Raw genomic sequence first — 6,077 nt, forward strand, 5'->3', positions numbered from 1 at the left:
TCATAGGGCCAGTGGTCTATTCCGCCACATCTAGCTGATGAAAACTGGATTTAAAAAAACTGGAAACAGCCAGATTTGAGGGAGTATATCATCTGTGCGGTGAACATGCCCGGAGGGAGGCTCACGCGGCCCCATGTGCAGAAGTTCCTCCACCTGGGACCCGTCCGGCCCGGCCCGTGCACCTGCCTTTCCGGCTGTTCTCTTGTATCCTTGATAACAAGACGGTATCCAGAGGTGTAGTCTTGTGTAAGTCATTCCAACAAATCAGAAAACCTGAAAGGGGTTGTAGGAAGCCCCAGATGTGAAGTGTGGGCATCCCAGGAACCCCCCACCCCCTGCCTTGCCACTGGCATCCTAAGTAAGGGCCACATTGTCAAGTCAAGACCTTATCCTTTAACTCGTGGGCTCTGACCTGACTCCAGGTAGTTCATGTTGGAATCGAGGCGAATCATAGGACACCCCCTGGTCCCCCCCACCCCCCACCCCTGCTGGTGGCAGAGTTACGTGAGAGCAGGGACTGCCTCTGCACCAGGCACTCTTAGAATCCCAGAATAAATACGGAAGCGTGGTTACTATGTAAAATTCGGAAAGTCACATGTCAAGGAAAAACAAGTTGTTGTTGGTTTTTTAAGGGTTTATTTATTTATGGGAGAGAGAGCGCAAACAGGGGGAGCAGCAGGCACAGGGAGAAGCAGGCTCCCCACCGAGCAGAGAGCCCTATGCGGGGCTCGATCCTAGGACCACGAGATCACGACCTGAGCCGAAGACAGACGCTTCAACGACTGAGCCACCCAGGTGCCCTGAAAAACAAGTTTCTAACAAAAAACCCACGACAACCTGCCAGCAGCGCTGACCCGAGTTACAAGAGGCTGCGTGGTCTTGATTTATCCCTGTCTCGGGAACGTCGTAGAGTTTGCTGCCCCAGACCTCGCCGTGTCTGCTGTGTACCTGCCATGTGACCTTTCCAAAACGCAAACATGGCTCCACTCCAAAGCAGTCGTCCCAGGATACTTTCCCATTAAGAAGGGAACGTCCTGACTCTCTTGCATACGTAGAGTGGACACATGTCAAGGACCTGAATCCAATAATTCAGGAGGAAAAGGGCAAAGGGTCGCATCGGTTCCAGAGAGCTTTTAGGAGGTCAGGGTTCCCAGCTAGTGTCCTAGCGGGCCCACGTTCTGTGTTAGCTCTCCCCCGGACAGAAACGTTTTGCAGCTCTACCAGAAACCGTCCCCCCATGAGCCTGGGGCTTCACCACGTCTGGGACACCTACCTCAGAATAACCCTGAGTCAACCCAGCCCCTTCCCTTGACAGTCCTTGTGTCGTGTATACCCTCAGTGATGTGGACAGGTCACAACACCCACCTTTGGACCTCCTTTCCGTGATCCGCATGATGTTTCATAGCAGTACCTAACTTGGGGGGGTTCGATAGAAGACTGGGGCCCGGTGCAGCGGCCTCCCAGGCTCCTGGCTATTCTCATGGTGCTTCTGGAGAGCTAGGGGTCCTCCTGATTCCTCACCTGTCTGGTACCCACAGAGTGCTCCGTGTTTGGGCAAGCTCTGCCCCGTCTGGTCCTCACCTGCAAATCTCAACAGATCATGCTGGTGAGTTGTGTCTCTGCCCTCCCCTGCTCCCCCACTGCCCCCACCCTCTTCTCGCACCTGCCTGAGCCCTCGTTCCCTCCTCCGGGCCACTCTCCTGATCCCTCCTGTAAGGATGCGCCAGGCAGGCTGTGCCGAGTTTAGGGAGCTGATGGTGACATTGTCGAGAATTTTACCAGCCCGCCCTTCACCATGTTCTGAAAAGCTGAACTAACGCACCAATTACAGAAAAACTTGAGAAAATGCCCCTGGGGTCTTCGAGGACGATCAAGTGTTCAGCAGTGAAACGACTTGCGCAGGGATGAAGCAGGGGAGCACCAACCACAAGTGCTGGAGATGACGGAGGTTTCCGCTTAATCCGTGGAAGTCAGGATTTGCGATTGCTCGCCAGCAGGGTGCCCGTTAGAGTCAACAATAGTAAATGCCTTAAGGAGTTCCCAGGTGGGACCCCTCTCTGTCTGTCAAGCCAGGGCCACACCCTCAGTGCTGGCTAAGACCACCGGACAGCGCTCTGTGAGAACCAGAAATTTATAGCAGAGATCGTTGTGCATTTTGTTACTATTTCTAAGTTGTATACGGCATGTTCTTGTTGATGTAGGGAAGATGTTAGGGTTTGAAGCCGACGGCTGAGAAAGAATGCTTGTGATGTCTTTGGTGCAGAAAGGTCGTTTTATTCAAGCACGGGGACAGGACCCTAGGGCAGAAAATACTTTCAAGATGGGAGGGGGTTAGAGAGAGCTTATGTCTCTGAGGAATTTTGGAAGCAAGGTTTCCAGGACCTCGAGGAAGCTAATTATTGTTGGAAAAAGGTCATTACTACCGTATAATAAAACCCAAGCCGTGAGACCCTTCAGATGTATATCAGTGGCAACATGCTTGGGGATGATTGCTAACACTTATCTGGGGGCGTTAGGAATAATGGAAGTTTCCAAAGGAATTTTGATACATTAAGTTAGACTTACAGGGTCCTGGGAGTCAGGCCAGGATTGGTTTTTGCCCTTAGTTTAGTATTAACATCAAGGCAGCTGAGTCCCCAGAGGAATGTCATATTTCAAGGACTTGTCAGTGGGCTGTAGGTAGTCGGGAAATAAAATAATTTCTCTTCCGCCTTTGTTTCCCACATCAAGTATAATGCATGATAAACACAGACTTTTAAAAAATATTTTATTTGTCAGAGACAGAGACAGAGAGAACACAAGCAAGGGGAGCAGCCTGCAGAAGGAGAGGGAGAATCAGCTTCCCGCTGAGCAGGGAGCCCTGCGTGGGAAACCCACACGGCCCCTCCCATCAAAGCTGGGAGACTTCACTGGTCCCTGGCCCCACTACAGCATGGGGAGGGTCCAGGACTGCAGACAGAGGGTCCCAGGGCTCCCTAGTTTCTTCCTCCTCCATGGAACCTAGGATCTGCCTGATGCGAAACCAGACTGCCAGGCTGGCCCCTCTCCGTTTCCAAAAATGCTCTCCGGCTCCAGATTCTCTTCCCGGGACCAGGAGGGAGACACCCATACACACGGGGCTTTCCCTCACAAAAGGCCAAGTTCTACTCTGTTTTCAGAGCTTCCCTGTCTCCGTCCTTTCTCCATCCTTATGCCAAAGGGGCACGTTTTGGGGTGGCCCCCCATGCCACCTTCACAGGCAGGCCATCGCCCATTCAGGTCTCTCTGGGAACGAGACAGACGGTGTCTCTCCGGAGGTCAACATCAGGTCCAATGGGCACCACGTAGGGACAACCTTGCAGCACTTGCTAAACGCTCCACAGGGGGGCAGCTCAAGACCTCCGAGCAAGGCTGTTTCATGGCAGAATGTCCACACCACAGCCCGTAAACATCACCCCTTCCTTGCTCAAGCCCATAACCTCTGGGAGATGATGAGTACAGTCTGTTTGCGGGGTGAGGGGCATTTACGGATCGCCCTGCAAGCACAGGGAGCCCAGCCTTGGACTGTCACAGGCCAAGGTCAGATCTTTTGAACTCCCTCTCTTAGGGACCATGTTTGGGCTTTTTTTTTTTAAGATTTTATTTATTTGACAGGGAGAGACACATTGAAAGAGGGAGCAAAAGCAGGGGAAGGGTCAGAGGGAGAAGCAGACTCCCCAATGAGCAGAGAGCCTGATGCGGGGCTCGATCCCAGGACCTGGGGATCATGACCCGAGCTCAAGGCAGTCACTTAATGACTGAGCCCTCCATGGCCCCCCATGTTAGGGCTTTACTAATACAGAGGATGCCTGGTGGGCTCGTCAGTAGAGGACACGACTCTTAATCTCCAGGTCGTGGGCTCAAGCTCCACCTTGGTACAGAACCTACTTCAAATAAAAATTAAAGAAAATATTTTTTAAAAACTGGGTTTCCAGACGGGACGAGCTGTGAGCAGGTGAGCTGCAAAGGAGGGTCAACCTAATGACAATTGTCCCTCAGCCTCTTGCATGGAGATAAAATTAGGCCCAAATTTTTGTTTGTTTGTTTGTTTTGTTTTGTTCATTTGACACACAGAGAGAGATCACAAGTTGGCAGAGAGGCAGGCAGAGGGAGAGGGGGGGAAGCAGGCTCCCTGCTGAGCAGAGAGCCTGATGCAGGGCTCAATCCCAGGACCCTGAGATCATGACCTGAGCCGAAGGCAGAGGCTTAACCCACTGAGCCACCCAGGTGCCCCCAAATGGTTTTTCAAAGAGGTGGACATAGAAGCTCCATCTGACCCAGCACCTGCTCTCCTGACACACACCCAAAAGAATTAAAAGCAGGGATTGGGACCGTGCCACATTCACAGCAGCTCTGTCCACAGTAGACAGAAGGCAGGTAGAGCCCAGGTGTCCATCAACGGATAAATGGATAAACAGATGCTTAGACACACGATGGAACATGATTTCGTCTAGAGAAGGAATGAGATTTTGATCTATGCTGTTCCATGCATGGATCTTGAAAACAGGGAAATAATCCAAATAAGCAAAAAAAAAAAAAAAAAAAAAAAGTCAAACACTGTATGATTCCACCTTCATGAAGGACCTAGAATGGGCAAATTCATGGAAACAGAGAGTAGGTTCGCAGGCACAGGGGCTGGGCGCAGGGGGAAGGAAATCCTGTGTGGGGTTCAGAGCTGTGCCAGGGATGACGGAAGATTTCTGGGCACGGATGATGCTCAGCGTTGCGAAACTAAGGCACTGAAATACGCGTACGGATGACTGCAATGGCAGCTACTACCTGAGGTGCATTTCAGCGCAACAAAAACGAAAGGAAAAGAAAAAAAGCCAGTCCAGAGCACGGACGTGCACCTGCCCTCTGAACCCCCATGTCCCACCCCTCCCCTGACAGGGGTCAGAGGGACCCGGCAGCCGAGATCCCATCACAAGGAAGAGGCGAGAAGAGCAAAATCCCGAGCCCTTGTCCCAATCCAGAGCCACCTTCTCTCTCTGCCACGTTTCTTACTTGATGAGCAGTAATCAGATTTCTTTCTTCAGGAAAAAAAAATAATAAACTGTGTTTCCGTAGAAAACTGTGTGTTGTCTGCAGACACCCTTCCCGACCATTTGCTCTGCGACCGGCCGGGATCCACAGCCTGGCCCCTGGGAGAGATCTGAGTGAATTCTCCCCCACGGGGCTCCTGGAGGACAGCCACTCCCCACCCTGCAGTGCACCTGTTTCAACACTCCCTGGGCTCTCCTGGTATGGGGAGTGCTTTTCCCATTCTGAACCCTCTATTTATTTTTTTAAATTAATTTATTTAAGTGATCTCTACACCCAACGTGGGGCTCGAACTCATGACCCTGAGATCCAGAGTCACGAGCTCCACCAACAGAGCCAGCTGGATGCCCCCATTCTCTGAACCCTTGAGAGTATCTGCCCCGTTCCCTCACATGAGTGAAATGCCGTCTGTACCACAGGCTTATTTTTATGCTTGTGGGAGAGTCATGATTTTCTGTTTTCCTGAAAATTCTCTTCGTCACCGCCCAGCGTACAAAGAGGGTGCCGCTGAGAGACTGGGCAGGGTCGGGGAGGGGGCGTGGGCGGGGCTTTCTGAACAAAAGCCTGAGATTTCTGGCTTCACTGACCCAGCCCCCCAGGGCCCCTGGGGTTTGCGACTTCTTGTCCTTGTTACATGTCCAAGGGGATTTGGCAGGAACCTGATGAGAGGGAGTTTTCCTGGGGGGCGGGTACTGTGTCATCCTGGCACGGAGAGATGCCGGTTCAGGGAGCTGAGTTTGGGAAATGTCTTCCGCGCCCCCAAAGCCTGGGTTTCTGGTTGTCCTCAGTTTACCAATGAAATGTCTGCTTCTCCAAGGTGGAGTGCTCGGGGCATCCATGGGCTGGAATGGCAGTAGCTTCCGTGGAGAGTCCCGGCGGATTTGTTGAACCGACGTCTCGTGGCACCTGGACAAGTCCACACCAGCTGTGGACTGCAGGGACCTGTGCTGCCCACGGGAGTCCGTGCACTCCAAACCTTGAGTATTTACAACAGAACCGAAAACCAGAAATTTGCAACA

This window comes from Neovison vison, chromosome 4 (genome assembly GCF_020171115.1).
Source record: "Neovison vison isolate M4711 chromosome 4, ASM_NN_V1, whole genome shotgun sequence".
NCBI lineage: Eukaryota > Metazoa > Chordata > Mammalia > Carnivora > Mustelidae > Neogale > Neogale vison.